At 44.2% G+C, this 17,837-nt stretch overlaps 1 protein-coding gene and 1 pseudogene across 1 annotated transcript in view; both read left to right on the top strand.

The window, feature by feature from the left end:
* kalrna (kalirin RhoGEF kinase a) overlaps positions 1 to 17,837 on the top strand; it is a 1,015,085-nt gene that overhangs the window by 57,059 nt on the left and 940,189 nt on the right. The gene's annotated exons all lie outside the window — the stretch shown is intronic.
* Positions 17,217 to 17,325, top strand: LOC144686983 (5S ribosomal RNA; annotated as a pseudogene).

Below are 17,837 nucleotides of genomic sequence, written 5' to 3'. Positions count from 1 at the left end.
TGTATTAGGATAGGTAATCAATCAATGTTAGGTAGCAGTAATCCAGAGTCCAGTTTATTCAAACCTGCCTTCTGGCCAATTGGTTTATAATAATCCATAATTATAATAATTATTAATACAGCAGTCAAACTTATAGCTTCAAACAATTTTTTTCATGAGTGTTAATGGTGTGCATGCTCATTGAGTAATGTACTTGCTGAAAATTGTTGAATAGCTCCCTGTAGTTAATTTGCATTATTTTGTTGTCTGATTTTGTCAATGCCAACTCCTTCCATATTAAAGTTTGAGGATCATGGATTTTATGTAGAATGAAAAGAATATTTCCTCTGCAGCAAAAAGACTTACTTTCTACACAAACATGAAATACCAGATTAAATCATTATTTCTCAGTTCTAATAGCAAGATCTGATAAACTGTTATTTCATTTTTTCCCATTAAATGTTAATTTTTTACACAGAGCTGCAAAGCAGAGAAACCTCTTTAATGATTCTTTTTACACAGAGCTGTTAAGTACAGAAGCCACTTTAATACTTCCTAAGAAGTCATTTGACACAACCCCATAGCAGTAGCTAGCCAGCTAATAAGATTTCAGTGAAAAATAGTCAACTCAGTTTCATGCAAAACAAGAGCAGAAATGGTAAGAACTGCAACTGAGCAGGATGTTTCAAGAAGGCAACTGCAATTGATTCACCATCAGTATGGAATCTCATTTTGAATCTGGGTTTTGTTTTTATAATCTCCTAATCACTACTATATTGTCAGAATAAATTAATCTGATTTATTTTGAACACAGGAAAGATGGGAACACATCTGTGTTGCATTATACATTTAATAGTCCTTGGTGAAGAATATAAGACAAATTTGATAGTGGCCTGCATAATGGCATTGGCATGTCAAAAGTGGTAACAGCAGTTGGGAAAGGAATTAATTAGCTTACAGGGGATAGCAGTGATAAAGGTTGAAAAGCAAACGCTCAGGAGAATATTTACACTTAGAGGGCAGATTAATCCAGGGTGATAGTGTGCTGCTACAGGAAGCCCTGGTTTTAAGAGAGCAGTGGAAATTTACAAAAGGAAGTAGTGAGCTTCAGCGTAAAATAGTGGCAGTTTAAGGAGGAAATTGGAGAGAAGCATTCATTTACACAAGGATCTGATCCAATAGAAAATTACTATTTAGTTTACCATAGAAAAAAAAAGTTCCAGTTACACTGATTTTCCTTACAGAAATATTTATTGAACCTTATTTCCAACAATGTTACGGTTTCTTGTTCCTACTTTTGCATGTAATTAGTTACAATATAGCGTGTGAGAGATGAGAGCTATTTAGTGTGAACAGCATCATAATTGAATCCAAGCCATTTTCAGATTTTAATTTATTTCTTGATAAGAATTAATTTGTTAATGGGAAGTTGTGGTTGATAATTTAGTGGAGATTTTTTGAAGAAGTGAGCAATTTCACGGATAAAGGGAATTAATTGACATAGGGGTATGGATTTTTAGACAATATTTAATAAGGTATCACACAAAAAGCATGTTACAATATAAAGAAAATGCAGCAACATGAATTAGGGAGTTGGTTAATGGATAGGATACAAAAACTTTGGATTATTGGGTTTTGCTTGGATCAGGTTAGTGTCCACTTTTGTCTTTGATGAATATAAATGATTTGGATTTTGGCAAAACCAGCAAAATTTCTGAATTTGCTAATAATATTAAAATCAGGGGTTTGGTAAATAGTGGAGAAGACTGTAGAAAGATTCAGGAAAATATAGGCAGGTTAATGGAAAAACCAGAGAGTTGCCAGATGCAATTTAATAGAAATAAGTCTGAGGCACTCAAGGAATGGAACTATACACTTAACAGAAAGGCATGAAAGTGCAAGGGTAAACAGAGGCCTAGGGATTCAAATATATAATTACCTGAAAGTACCAGTGCAGATAAATAAAGCTACAAGGCAAGAAAAAAAAACATTTCGGGTTTCAAAAATAGAAGCTTGAAGTACAAGATCCTATGTGGCTCAGTGTCAGAAGGCTTGGTTGATAACATTCCTGTGAAGTGTCTTAATTGAGATGTTAAAGTTGCTAGTTGGTTTTGAGTAACAAAGTAATGTTAAATTTATTCATAAAGTATTGGTTAACTGCATTCAGTTTTGCGTTCCCCATTATAACAAGGGTATTATAATTTTCTAACCCTGGCCTAAGCCAGGCTCCACCCTGACGAAGCTATGCTGAGTGCTTTCTATGCTAATGAAGAGAGACTTGAGATACTGGGCTATTTCCATTGGAGCAGAGAAAGCTAAGAGGAAGTTTTTAAAATTACCAAGGGTTTTGATAGAGCAAACAGGGAAAGTTTATTTCCTCTGCTGGGAGTCAGTGATGGTGATTCATCAATTTAAAATTATTACTCAGAAGGTGAGGGAAAAGTTCCATGGAAATTTCTTTACACAGTGGATTCCTGGAGTGTGATAAATTTTGCCATAGTGATGCAAAGACCAGTGCATGTTGACAGAGAAAACTATACTTAAAGAAAAGCAAGACATAATGCTATAGGGATAAAGCATGGCAGTGGGATATAATTGGATTGTTTTGATAAAGAGATGGTCCAAACACAATGGGCCAAGTGTCCTCCATCTGTATTGTAAACTGGTATGGTTGCATAATGATATCTCATGGTTTAATCCTACAGCATAAATGTCATCGTGCACCAATAAAATGAGGGACATGATCAGTTAACAACTGCAGTGCAGCACAAACTACTCAAAACTGCGTAAGTTTTACCCACTAAACCAATAAGTTGAAATTTTAGAACGCCATCTAAACACTTCATTACCTTTTATTATTCTCCATCATTCTCTGCGCTGGTGTATTTCCTGCAGTATTTGCTCATGGTGAATCAGAAGTATTCTGTTTCATAAGAACATAAACAATTAGAGCATGGGCAGTCCATATGACCTCTCAAATCTGCTGTGCCGTTCATTAAGATTGTGGCTGATCTTTCATCTCAACTCCAATTTCCCACTTCATCCCCATGTCCCTTGATTCTCTAACAACCGTAATGTTAGACTATGTAACACTCAATCTCAATAATATACACATACTATGGGCAAGAAATTGGGCTCTAACACTTACTGGAAAGGTGCAGAACGGACAGATCGTGACACCAGTTAGTGTGCAATGCTGATTTGATGCCTAGGCTGCCATCTTGGAGCTTAACAATGACACCCTCACTTGACCTTGCACGGCTCAATTGGGACTCAACAGCAGGAAGGACCCCCTTCTCCTGGTTGTTGCTTGTATTCTACAGGTGTTTGGCATTTTCTATAGTTGCTTCAAGTTGCAGAGGTCTAGAAAGAGTGGTTTGGTAGGTTTGAAGGACCCGTTGCTGACTTCAAAGCATCTACACAAACCAGTTGCTCCCAGATATGAGTGTAGTAGGCATTCCCCTTGGATACAGCATGATTTGGAGAATGATTAAAGGCTATGCAGAGTGGGACAAGCTGCTGGAGGAGAGAGAAGGAGAAAGGGGAAGAAAGGCTCTAAGCAGAAAGTCATTGATGCCCAGGGTATTTGGAGAACTATCCTCCTACCTGACACTCAGTCAGGAACAGTGTCAGACCCTTGTGCTTTAGTCAGGATTCCTCACCGAAATCTGCCACCTGCTGCAGGCACAACTGCAACCACAGAGCAGAGCAAATACAGCATTGCCAGTGGCTGCGAAGGTGACAGTGGCCACACACATATATTCGCCTGGCTTCTTCCAGCCTAAAGCTGGAGATATTTGCAACATCTCAAAGTTTGTGATCTGCAGTCGTATAAGGGAGGTCTCTGAGGCTCTCTATTCAATGAGAGCTAACTACATTTCATTCTCTCTCCCAGAGAAAAGCAGGCAGAATGAACACACAGCATTGCAAGGATTGTAGGCTTCCTCATGGTGCAGGGTGCCATTATGTGCACCCTCTCTTGACTGTGCACAGCTCAATTGGCCTTGAACTCGCATTATCGGCACTGCATGTCAACTCTGCCCTATACCAGAACTGAAAGGGACTTCACTCCTTCAGTGTCCAGCTGGTGTGTGACCATAGGCAGTGAACCGTGCAGGTTAGTGCAGGTTATCGTGGCAGCAGTCATGATGCCTTCAATCTGCAGCAGTCCGCTGTGCAAGCTGCATTTGAGTCACCATGTCAAACCAAAGGCTGGCTACTGGGTAACTAAGCATATCTGCTGATGACATTGCTGATAACTCGCATGTGGAATCCACACATCCGTGGGCAGCATGGATATAATGAAATGTGATAGAGAAGGCCATTGACGTGCTGAAACATTGCTTCCACTGCCAGGACTGTTCTGGAGGAGACCGGCCATGCTGACAAGATTTGTGGTGGTCTGCTGCATACTGCACAAGCTCACCATCATAAAGGGCTTTCCTTGCCACTAGCTTTATGGCGAGCACCTAAGAAGCAGGAGCATGAGGAAGAAAAGGAGGAGGAAGAAGAGAAAGAGGAAGGGAGGAGGCAACCTAGACAGCCCCTTTCTACCTGGGCTGTCTGTAAAGAACTCATCCGGATGTGATACCAAGAAACGCAATGACTCACTTACCAATTGTCCCTCACCTTTCCTTTCTTGTGTCACTGAGTATCAAAACATTTGCATGACTATAATGCAAAAATAAAAGCTATCACAAATTAAACATTCCAAGCCTAACTTATCATGCATTGAAATCATGCCAGAATGCATAAAAAAGTCAATAATAATCCTTGCACATTCAGTTAGCTCCTGTCTTCTGTGTGCCTTTGCCTGAACTGGTGCAGCTAATGTGAGTGTCAGCTGTGGCTCAGTTCATAGCACTCTGACTAATAAGCTTCCTGGTTCAAGAACAAATCCAGGCCCTGAGCATAAAAATCATGCGATGACATTCCAGTGTAATACTGAGAGTGCTTTATTTCTAGAGGTGTGTCTTTTGAATAAGACTTTAAACTGAGGCCCTGTCTGCTTATTTGGATGGATGTAAAAGATCCCATGGCACTATTTTGAAGAAGAACAGGGGAGATTTTCCTCGTGTCGTGGTAGGTATTTATCCCTCAGTCACCTTCACAAAAACAGATTATTTGGTCATTATAACAAACTGTGGGAGCTTGCTGTGCATTAATTGGATGCTGCACTTCCTACCTTATAACGGTGATCACACTTCAAAAGTACTTCATTGGCTGTAAAGTGCTTTGAAACATCCATGAAAAGCGCTATATGAATGCAAGCCTTTCTTTTCCTCCCCTCTAGTGCAGCATCCAAAAACACTAGAGCCTCCAATGCAGCATCCAAAAATGCTGGAGCCCGTTCAATCCCAATTTGAACCATTCTTCAATGCTTCCCAGGTCAGATTCACTTGCTGCATGACTGCCGCCTTCTCCAGCTGCAATGCACCTCCTCTTTAAGGGGTGCATGGTAACTTTTAGCAGTGCAGTCTAGCCTTTGTGTTACTTGGAAGTTTTGGTTCCTCAGCTGATACATGCAACCAATGAAAAGTGCAGTTGACACTGTTACATGCAGCAATCATTCAAAAGATCAGGTAGCACAAAGGTGGCATGATGTCTGCGTTGCACAGTACAGGTGTGGGTTAATCGTGCATTGCAAACCCAGTGTCTGTTTATGTGGGCTATCAAATTTAGCCCCTTTCATATCTTTTATCTTTCCTTCCCATTGTCAGGATTTTTGGCAATATATTTATGTCAACATCTAACATTAGAAAAGCCAATGCAAACCTTTAATAATGGAATTGCCCTATATAAATAATTATCTCTCACATTTTGTGATGAACCATTCAAATCACTCATAATAGCTTTTGGAAAAGTGTTCATACAGCATTTATTTTTTTCAGTAACTGCAATATCTAATGTCCAAAATTATTTTTTATGAAAATTTATTTAGATTAAAAATATTACAACATTAATACATTGAGCATTTTATTCCTTGCAGTACCTCCAGGAAACATTTCACTGGAAGCCCTCAGCCTCTCTTAAAAGTTTGGGCTTATGCTTGGGAGCGAAAATCTGTGCCCCTGCAGTGGATTCAAAGCATAAATCTTTCAGGAGTGCACACGTTGAGCAGCATTTTCAGGTCGGTGGGCAGGTGCAATCGGTGGGCCTAGGATTGGCAGGGGACAGACCACCGACTGCGATTTCACACTGGCTGGCCAATTAACGGCCAGTCAGCGTGAAGCGCGCGCTGAAATGCTCTGTGCTGTCAGGGTGGGGGCAGGAGGAGGGCAGGTGCTGACTAAGTGCAGGCGCAGGCGAGCGCTGAATGAAAGCTCCCTGAAGGCAGAGAGCTGCCTCAGGGAGCTGAAGACTTGAAAACAATTAAATAAAGTTTTTTAAGATCCGGAGAAAAATGTCCAAGCATCACAATCAGTCACCTGAACGTATACATGATAAAAATGTTGTCCATAGATTATCTTTTTAAATTTAATAACAGAAACCTCATCCTGCCCTTGGATGAGGTTTCATGAAAAGTGCAAAGTCCGCCTGGCCGATTTGCCCGTCTGCCAACCATAAGTTTGGACGGACCACGAAAAATCGGAGACAGCTGCAACTTTAATAACAATAATTGGCCTCTTAATTGTCGGTGGGTGTGCTTCTGACTTTTGCGTGCGCCTGCCAACTGAAATACTGTGCGAGCGCCCGGTGACATTGGGACGCTTGCCCAATGTTATCTCGAACGATTTCGCGTCTGATCAGGTCGGGCATGCGCCCCCACGCCGAATTAAATGTTTTGCCCGTTGAGTTGGAAATTCATCCAGTTCCTGGCTTCAGCCTCTGGTTTCTGTGGAAAGCTGTTTAGGCAGAAAATCTATGCACTCAGAACATAACCCTTGAATTCTGCAGAAGCAAAGCCAATTGGAAGAAATTCCCAGACTGGCTGGGTGGGGGGGCACAGGGCAAGGTGAGCTATTTTGGGTAGAACCTGGATTTACTGGATTTCCATCCCTTATAACTTATCTGGGAAATGCTGTCACCTCCTTGCACATCTGGCAGAGTCTTTGGAGCATGTTCAAGGCCATGCCTGAACCACCTCAGGGACTTTGCCCAGTGCATCATCTCAGAGGCTTACCTGAGAGCTGATATATGTTCCATTTTGAGAGAGGAAAGGATTGATTATTTTTGAAATTATGGTATTTTTCTCCTTTCAGTGACATGAAAAAAATGACATGGCTTTAATCTTTGGATTCCTCTTGGTATCTTGCCGACTATAGTCAGCACAATGAGACAGGAGCCTCTCATGCATTCATTCAAGCTTGGCTGTCTATCCTAATTTATAGAAATGACTTTCTCCTTGTGATTGCAAATTAAATCCACCTGGACTTCCAGTGGCCAAAAATACTGCTTCATCGCACTTTTAGTGCCAGAGAAGGGATTTTGGAGCTCAGAAACTCTAAGTGGTACATTTTGCTTACCATCGTGCTGTGTATTTTGAGCTTTAAACTGGTAAGGAATAATTGTTAACACATAAGTATAAAAAAAAATTTAAAACATTCTTTTTTTACAACTTTCACCAACTAATAGAGTTGTGGCAGTCAATCCCAAAAGCAGCAATAAAACTTGCATGATAAAATTTAATACAAGTATAATTTGACTGTGTCAATCACTATACATCAGTCGCCTTGATCCAGTCTGCTATATAGCGTAAACACCTGCATTATTATAAAACAGGTTGCTACCTGCCTCATTATGAACAATGCCACAGAAAATCTGCCAGTATTATATATTAGCATGAAACTTAAAACATGGTTGAGTGGAAAATAGAACTTAATCATACAAAAATGGACCATGGGATCAAAGGTTGTACCTGAAAATGTAAGAAACAAAAAGAGCAGTAAAAATCAGTCCAGCCTGGGATAAAGATGGACCCTTGGAAAATAAGGCTTGATCATTCATCCACGGTAATGTGGATTCTGAGCAGCGCAGGATAGGGCATGTTTGAAGCTCAAATTTTGGTAGAAGAAAACAATGGTGGAAACACTGAAAACTAAAATACCTGGCTCTTGAGAAAGAGCAGCTGGCTTCCAAAGAAAATTGTTGAAAAATTTCAAACGTAGTTTAGGTAAATGTATGGATAACTTTAGTGATCTTGCTACAAATTATTTAGCTTTAAGAGGTTGTGTTAGCAATCTGGGACCCAAAAATCTGGAGGAACTGAGGCAGAAACTTGATCGTTCTCTAGTCGGGTACAGAAAATCAAGACCCATTTTATCAGATTTACACTTTTTAGTTGGGGAATGGGGGCAAGGGAAAATATTGCACCAATATCGACTCCCTGCTCCCCTCACCATATCCGCATCAAGACACATTTATCTGGGAACGTTCCAAGGCTTTGCATCAATTACACTCTTACAGCTGTGGAGAACTCTGCTTTACAAGGACAGATCGTAGTGAATGCCGCAGAAGTGCCTGCCCCAATCAATTGGGAATGGAGTCTGTGTCTTTGGACCTGGGTGCCTGGCATTTCCATTCTGACAAGTTTGTGCCAGTGGAATTGAACTTCAGAAATTTCAGCTCTCTTATTTTTAGTGCTTTATTCTCAGTGTAATAAAACTAAGCAGCAATTGGCATTTGGCTGTACAGAAGAGAGTGCTGATTTGTTGGCAAGTGGACTTTGACTGGTGGAGGCGTTGCCAAGGAGAATGGAGCATGGAACAGTTAACTGCCTAACTTTGTTCAAATTCAAACCAGGCAGGTCAACTCTCTTCTCATGCAGTATAAATTGTTGTTCCCCATTACTATTGGTAATTCCTTGCAAGCTGTCCTGATGAGTGCAAGGCAAAAAGCTTTGATAGTATGTCTCATTTTTCAGCAGTAAAGCAGTAATTCTTCATTCAGAGCTTTCTTATTGCTTAGTGCATATTGATTGGCAAACTTTCACGCAATCAACGTTGATCATCAACAATAATTCAAGCCTTTTTATGCATGAACAATTCAAATAAGTGCATTGGATAATGTGAAACACTTTACATGTATGGCATGTACTAGGTTTAAAGATTTTAATTATATAGATTACTGTATTTTTCCTCCATATTAGCCTCCAGTTGGTTAAAGCTAATAAAATCTGTGGTGAGACCATTGTAAATTGGATAGTCCATGTAAGATAAAATAAACAGCTGAGAAGTAATAATCAACCATCACAGGACACAGTGACATGGAGGATAAGGTGTTCTTGGAAAAATATCAAAGAATTATTCTGTAGTTTTTTACTCTAGCTGCTCTTAACTGAAGAGCACATAATGACAAAAGCTACAAAGCGGATTCTTAAATCTTTGAATAAAGCATTTGCATTCATGTTAATTAGTCCATTAGCAATTAGTTTATCATCTTTGGTAAGGAAAAGTTTTATGTCTTTAATTAAGGTTAAGAATACTACATATGACAAGAAAAACTAATGAGAATTCTGTTAGAAAGCAAGCTGGATCAAAAATTGCTTAGAAGGGCCATAACTGAGTAGGAGTTGAGGGCAGATTTTCAGAGTGGGTGATGGTAGTATCGCATAGTATTCGATTTTGGCCCACTTCGGTTCACTGTGTATATCAATGGCCTGGGTATAGGCCTAGAGCAAATGATGTTAACATTTGTATAGGAAGGTCTTGAAAAAAATAGCTAATGAAATTCTAGGTTTATATCAAGAGAATATATAGAATGTAAAGCCAAGCAATACTGACAAGTCTACTGAAAACAATTAATAAAGCCTCAACATTCACATTATAAGATGGATTTTGATGCGTTCGAATGGTATAGTGTTGAATCAGTAGTAAAGCTACCTAAAATGAGGAGATGCATATGTAAAAAAGTACTTTGAAAATTGGGTATTTTTTACCATTAGAGGAATGGAGATTATGGGACAACATCAGCGAGCGTTTAAAATTATTAAGTTGGACAGGGTAGATAAAAACAAAATACTTCAGATGCTGGAAATCTGAAACAAAAACAGAAAATGCTGGAAACTCAACAGGTCGAACAGCATCTGTGGAGAAAAAAGAGTTAACGTTTCGAGTCCATATGACTTCTTCAGAGCTAAAGAGAAGTAAAATGTGATGAAATTTATACTGTTTAGTGGGGCGGGGAGGGGTGGAACAGGTGAAGTTGGATAGAAGGCCAGTGATAGGTGGAGGCAAATGAGAGATTGCCAGAGATGTCATGGACAAAAGGACAAATGGGTGTTAATGGTAGTGGTACTGGCTAAAGGAGGTGCTGATGGTGGCGTTAAGGTCAGAAAGCAGAATGTGATAATAGCAGGACAAGGGTAAGCACTTTGGAAAGAATAACATGAACAAGTGACAGATGGCCCTTGTGGGGGTGGGGTGGGGGAGGGGACGGTGGTGGGAAAAAAGATTGAAAATAGGATAAAATGTGAGGATAAAATAATGAATAAAAATGAAAATAAATAAAAATAAGTGGATAAAATATAAAAATTTAAAAATGAAAATGAATATTGAAGAAAGGGGATAAAAAGGGGTGAGGATGGAGGAGAGAGTTCATGGTCTGAAGTTGTTGAACTCAATGTTAAGTCTGGAAGGCTGTAAAGTGCCTAATCGAAAGATGAGGTGCTGTTCCTCCAGTTTGCGTTGGGCTTCACTGGAACATTGCAGCAGGCCAAGGACGGACATGTGGGCATGAGAGCAGGATGGGGTGTTGAAATTGCAAGTGACAGGAAGGTCTGGGTCATGCTTGAAGACAGACCGATGGCATTCTGCAAAGCAGCCACCCAGTCTCTGTTTGGTCTCTCCAATGTAGAGGACACCGCATTGGGAGCAGTGAATGCAGTAGACTAAATTGAAGGAGGTGCAAGTGAAGCACTGCTTCACGTGAAAGGAGTGTTTGGGCCCTTGGGCGGTGAGGAGGGAGGAGGTAAAGGGTCAAGTGTTGCACCTTCTGTGATTGAATGGGAAGTTGCCATGGGAGGTGGATGAGGTGTTGGGGTGATGGAGGAGTGTACCAAGGTGTCCTGGAGGGAATGCCGACGTGGGGGGGAGGGGGGGAGAGGGCGGTGAAGAGAAGATGTGTTTGGTGGTGTACACAATTTCCAGTTCCCTGGCCCTAACCGCCTCCTCTTCATCATGGATATCCAATCCCTCTACACCTCCATCCCCTACCAGGATGGTCTGAGGGCTTTCTGCTTCTTCCTTGAACAGAGGCCCAAACAGTCCCCATCCACCACCACTCTCCTCCGTCTGGCTGAACTTGTTCTCTCACTGAAACATTTCTCCTTAAACTCGTTTTACTTCCTTCAAAAAAAAGGTGTGGCTATGGGTACCCGCATGGGCCCTAGTTATGCCTGTCTCTTTATGGGGTATGTGGAACACTCCTTGTTCCGGTCCAACTCAGGCCTCCTCCTACAACTCTTTCTTCGGTACATCGATGACTGTTTTGGTGTTGCTTCATGTTCTTGTCTGGACCTGGAAAAATTTTATCAATTTTGCTTCCAATTTCCACCCCTACATCACCTTCACATGGTCCATCTCTGACACTTCCCTTCCTTGACCTCTGTCTCAATTTCTGGTGATAGACTGTCCACTAATATCCATTACAAGTCCACCGACTCCCACAGCTACCTCGACTACAGCTCTTCACACCCTGCTTCCTGTAAGGACTCCATTCCATTCTCCCAGTTCTTTTGCCTCTGTCACATCTGTTCTGATAATGCCACTTTCCAAAACGGTGCTTCTGACATGTCTTCCTTCTTCCTTAACCGAGGTTTCCCACCCACTGTGATTGACAGGGCCCTCAACCGTGTGCAACCCATCTCCCGCGCCTCTGCCCTCATTCCTTTCTCTTCCTTCCAGAACCATGTTAGGGCACCCCTTGTGCTTACTTTTCACCCCACCATCCTCCGCATTCAAAGGATCATCCTCCGCCATTTCCGCCAACTCCAGCATGATGCCACCACCAAACACATCTTCCCTTCACCAGCACCCCCACACCCCCCGTTGGCATTCCGTAGGGATTGTTCCCTCCAGGACACTCTGGTCCACTCCCCCCTCACCCCAACACCTCATCCCCCTTCCCATGGCACCTTCCCATCCAATGCAGAAGATGTAACACCTGCCCCTTTATCTTCTCCCTCCTCACCGTCCAAGGGCCCAAACACTCCTTTCAGGTGAAGCAGCGCTTCACTTGCACGTCCTTCAATTTGGTCTACTGCATTCACTGCTCCTAATGCGGTCTCCTCTACATTGGAGAGACCAAACACAGACTGGCTGGTCACTTTATGGAGCACCTTCGGTCTGTCTTCAAGCCTGACCCAGACCTTCCTGTCACTTGCCATTTCGACACCCCATCCTGCTCTCATGCCCACATGTCTGTCCTTGGCCTGCTGCAATGTTCCAGTGAGGCCCAATGCAAACTGGATGAACAGCACCTCATCTTCCGGTTAGGCACTTTACAGCCTTCCGGACTTAACATTGAGTTCAACAACTTCAGACCATGAACTCTCTCCTCCATCCTCACCACCTTTTTATCCCCTTTTTTCAATATTCATTTTTATTTTTTATCCATTTATTTTCATTTTTATTCCTTATTTTATCCTCACATTTTATCCTATTTTCAATCTTTCCCATCTCCGTCCCCTCCCCCCACCCCACCCCCACAAGGGCCATCTGTCACTTGTTCATGTTATTCTTTCCAGAGTGCTTACTCTTGTCCTGCTATTATCACATTCTGCTTTCTGACCTTAGTGCCACCATCTGCACCTCCTTTAGCCAGTACCACTACCATTAACACCCCTTTGTCTTTTTGTCCATGACATCTCTGGCAATCTCTCCTTTGCCTCCACCTATCACTGGCCTTCTATTCAACTTCACCTGCTCCTCCTCCCCTGAAACAGTATAAATTTCATCACATTTTACTTCTCTTTAGCTCAGAAGAAGAGTCATATGGACTCGAAACGACAACTCTGTTTTTTCTCTCCACAGATGCTGTTAGGCCTGCTGAGTTTTTCCAGCATTTTTTGTAGATAAAAGCAGACTATTTCCAGTTGTTGTAGGGTGTAAAACAAGGGGTCATAGAAATAACACAAACATATGAACTAGGAGCAGGACTAGGACACTTGGCCCCTCGAGCCTGCTCCCCCATTCAATAAGAACATGGCTGATCTGAATTTAACTTCAACCCCACATTCCAGCCTATCCCCAATAATCTTTCACCCCCTTGTTAATCAAGAATCTATCTAGCTCTACCTTATTCAAAGACCCTGCTTCCACCACCTTTGGAGGAAGAGAGTTCCAAAGACTCAACACCCTCTGAAAGAAAAAAATTTCTCCTCATCTCTGTCTTTAATGAGTAACCCCTTACTTTAAATCAGTGACATCTAGTTCTAAGGCAGAATTTTCCCCCCGTCAGTGGGGGGAAGTTGATGGGCAGGCGCGTGCGGGTGCGCTTCCGATCGGCACCCCTGATTGGAGGCGCGGCACCATTTTACATGGGCGGGCCAATTAAGGCTCGCCCAGCGTCACGTCTGCAGGGAAGCGCTATGCGCTCCCTGTGCAGGCGGGGGTGGGAATGCCTAAAATCAAGAGTGCGCTCTTTCGCGCATGTGCATGAAAGAGCGCATTCATCTCCCTGAGGCTAAGTGCTGCCTCAGGGAGAGCGCCTCTACCTTCAAAAATATTAAAAATAGAAAAAAAAAATCCCTTACATATCCGCTCATGTGACAATGTCACATGAGTTGGGACATGTTCATAATTTCCAAAAAAACTTTATTAAAATTTTTAAAACCCTACATGAAACCTCATCCTGCCTGTGGATGAGGTTTCATGTTTTGTCTACTTCCCGCCGGGGCTCCTGGCCTGCCCGCCAACCTTAAGGTTGGACGGGCAGGTCCACTAATTACTTTAATTGATCTGTCAATGGCCTCAATTGGTCATTGACAGGTCGGCGGGCGCGCAGCTGATTTTGCTGTGCCTCCGCCTTCCTGAAAATTTAAATGGGGCGCGGTGATGTCGGGAGTTCCGCCCGACGTCACCACGCGTCATTTTACGTGTCGGCGAGCGGGTCCCGCCCCTGCTCATTGACAGTAAAATCCTGCCCCTAGAGTAAGAATAAGAGTAAATGCAACAGGGTTATAACAGACGAAGCAAACCTTCTTTACAAAGAGATTTGTGAGTCTTTGAAATTCAGTTCCAGTGTTAGTAATTGAGGTAGAAACTATGGGTGGAACTTTCTGTGCCTGCTGGCATCGGGCATGTTTGGCAGCATGAGTGGACAATATGGTGAAGAAGGTCAAAAATCAGTTTCATGACGTCATGAAACCAGTTTGCAGTCCTCTGCTCTGTCCGTCAATGGTGGGCCGTATTTCCCGCCGTCAGATGTCTGGTACCTGTTCGTAATATATCTGCATACCTTTAGAAGCCCAGCCTGCTGGAATCATCCCCCCATGATGAATCATCTGAACACACCACGCCAACGTGTTTTTCACAACAGCATATATAAGGTGTGCAATTGGTGGGCTGCACTTTGAGGGGAACTCGGAGGTGTGCATAGTAACGTTGCACAGTGCTTTGCCAGGGTAGCCTGTTGGACTTCAAGGTTGAGGTGCCACTTATTCAGGTGAGGGCACAGGCAAGTCACTTTTTCGTAGCTGGCTGACAGTCCAGCGCCAGGGCAAAGGCTGCCCTGCGGTTGAGGGGGGTCTGAGGGGTGCAAGGGCTGCACTGCGGTTGAGGTGACTTAAGGGGAAGGGAACAAGGGCTGCACTGTGGTTGAGGCTAATTGGGGGGTTGCAAAGGCTGTACTGTGGTTGAGGCAACTTGAGGGGGGAACAAGAGCTGAACTGCAGTTGAGGTGACTTTGGAGGAGTGGGCAAGAGCTGCACTGTGGTTGATAGTGCACTAGCACATGCAGAGTTTTGGGGAGGGAAGCGGCCACATAATGGGAAAACCTTGTATAAAGTGACCATTGCTCTGCAGTTGAGACAGTTCAGACACAGCCACATCGGCATGCTTGGAGTCGGGCCATTAGCTTATCTGCTCACTCAAGCAATACAGAGGCATGAAATTGCCACCAAATGCTCCTGAACTTTTCACCCCTCGGGCACAGACTGCAAACTAATGAGCATTTTAGTGGACTGCAGAACAGTTGGACGACTGAGGACATTGTAAAATCTCCTTGCTAAAGCCCACCATGGAGCAGTCACTGGTGGAGGCACTCACAGCCCCTTGCAATGTCATTATTCAGGTTTGGACCAGTCTCCCCTGTGGTTCAAACTAACAGTGCAGCCTTGCAGTGCGGGTTAGGAGAATGCCTGCACCTGAGCTGAGAGCACAGCATGCAGCCCAGTGGGCAAAGCTGCTGCCAGTTGGTCAAGTGGAGTGGGGCGGAGGTGGGTGGAGTCTCCGGCAGCCATGCAGTACACTAAACTTTGTCCGTCTAAGTGGTGGCCAGCATTCTCCGGGATGCATTAAGGGCCCTTCAGACTTAACCAAGAGAGGTTCTCAGAACACCCAACCTAACTCAGGCATCTCTCTCTTTCATCCTGCAAGAGGAGTACATCAGGAGCATGACCTAGCTGCATGCCTCGTGGAGTATGAGAGCAGAGATGAAGGAGACGAGAGTGATGGAGGCACCTGGCTAGGCGGAGGGAAAAGCAGCACCTTCAGGAAGAAAGGGCGGCTGGGGCTCCCACACATGCCACTGAAGAGTCACAGCGAACTGTCACTGTTCAGTGCCTAGCTAGACCCAGGGTCTATAGACACTGTCTTTTGCTCCTGCAGATGACCGAGAACCAGTGTCGCCAAAGACTGTGCATATCTAGGGAACTGGTCAGTCACATCTGCCAGCTGCTGCAGGATTTGGCGCCACAGGGACATGGAGGGCATTCACTGCCCATGGCCGTGAAAGTGACCGATGCGCTCAATTTTTACGCCAGTGGCTCCTTTCAGGGCTCCACAGGTGACCACTGTGGGATATCGCAAACCCCCACCCAGAAATGCATCCACCAGGTCACGGATACCATCTTCACAAAGGCACACAACTTTGTGCATTTCACCCAGGACCAGGAAAACCAGGATGCAAGACCGCTGGGATTTGTCCAGATCTCAGGTTTCCCACAGGTGCAGGGTGCCTCATATGCACTCGTGTGATGCTCAGATCTTTGTCGCAACAAGCAGTCAATTATGTTAACCACAAGGGCTTCCATTCGCTGAATGTTTAGCTGGTGTGCAACCACCACAAACGGATCTTGCAGGTCTGCGCACGGTTTCCAGGGAATGCTCATGACTCCTACATTCTCAGTCGGTCTCAGATCCCTGATGTCTTCCAGGGTCCACAGAAGCTGCAGGGATGGATCCACGGGTACAAGGGCTACCCGCAGAGGACATGGCTGATGACATCTGTGAGGCGGCCTCATACTACAGCAGAGCGAAGGTATAATGAGGCTCATGCTGCAACCGGCACCTTGCCGGATCAAACCATCGCGATGATGAAAATGGGGTTCCAGTCTGCGGAACTGCGGTCTGGCGGAACCCTGCAATATAGTCCACAGAGGGTGTCACACATCTTCATCACCTGCTGCGTCCTTTACAACCTGGCACTGCAATGCGTGAGGAGCTGGCTGAGGAGGAGATGGAAGTCTCCTCTGATAAGGAGGACATCAACGGGGATGAGGGTGAGGAGGTCCTCAAAGGTGACGATGATGGCAATGAGGCCATTGCACTGGCCAGACGAGGGAGGCCCTCATAGCTACTAGATTCGTGGAGGATTTTGATGACATGCAGTGAGGAGACTCCATAGATTCTCTCATTGCATCTGTGAATGTTTGACTCCTGGCTGGCTGAGGGCAGCTTGCTTGTGCTCTGTGATTAGGGTCATGTCATTGAGACTCAGCCATGAAACTTTGATCCTTTGTCAGCCTTCAGCACCTGACCCCTTCAGGAGCACAGCGTCACTGGTCACAGATCGAGATGCTCTCAGTAATCACTATCAGTAATGTGTCCAGTGAGTACGAAGCTGAACATTTGGTCTGAATGCTGCACAAAGCATAGGGAAGAGGCCCTGGACTAAGACACCTGCCTTTATCTTGTGCAGGAAACAAGGTTTCACATCTGAGTGACACAAACGTTGCTCATCAGAACAAGGAGCCATAGGCAGGGACAAATTCTTGGGAGTTTATTTACAAGAGTGAATGTTATGTACAAGTGATTAACACCTGTGCCCAGGCTGTGCAACTACGCTTCTCCTTGTTAGCCTACAGCCATACTGGTCTGAAAATGTCTGATCTCGGAAACTAAGCAGATTCAGGCCTGGTTAGTACTTGGATGGGAGACCGTCTGGGAATGCCAGATGCAGTAGGTTTAACTGAAGAGATACATCTTCTTAACCTTCCTAACCCTGCCGCTACGTTGTGGTGCAGCCTTGATATCCACAGTGGAGGTGGAGGCAGCCTGCTGACTGCCACCCCTTGTCTGTGATGATCTTGGCGGGTGTCCTCTGGAGGCTTCTGGCCTGATTTTTGGGTCATGCTGTGTGGCAGTGGCACTCTCACCGGCCTGTTGAGCTGGAGCTGCTGGGGTCACAGGAAGAGGAGATTCAGATGAGCCAGACACTCCTGGAGTCATCTGGGTGGATGTGCACCTGCTGATCCTCCTCCCTATGGGTGCTTAAGGGCCCCTGGCTGACTCCTTGACAAGAAGGGGTAGCTGGAGTGAGATCAAGCTGCCCCGCACCCCCCTCGCGTACATACTGTGTAGGCCATCTATAGCATCAGCGATGGAGTTCAACCTGCGCAACAGTGCAGGACTGATGTCCTGGACCAAGGTCTCCATGACGGCCACTATTCTACCAGTGTTGACCTTGGTGTATTGGCA

Source organism: Cetorhinus maximus, chromosome 11 (genome assembly GCF_964194155.1).
Source record: "Cetorhinus maximus chromosome 11, sCetMax3.hap1.1, whole genome shotgun sequence".
In the NCBI taxonomy this organism is placed as follows: domain Eukaryota; kingdom Metazoa; phylum Chordata; class Chondrichthyes; order Lamniformes; family Cetorhinidae; genus Cetorhinus; species Cetorhinus maximus.
The sequence above is the reverse complement of the archived record's forward strand: the minus strand, read 5'-3'. Positions and strand labels throughout refer to the sequence as shown.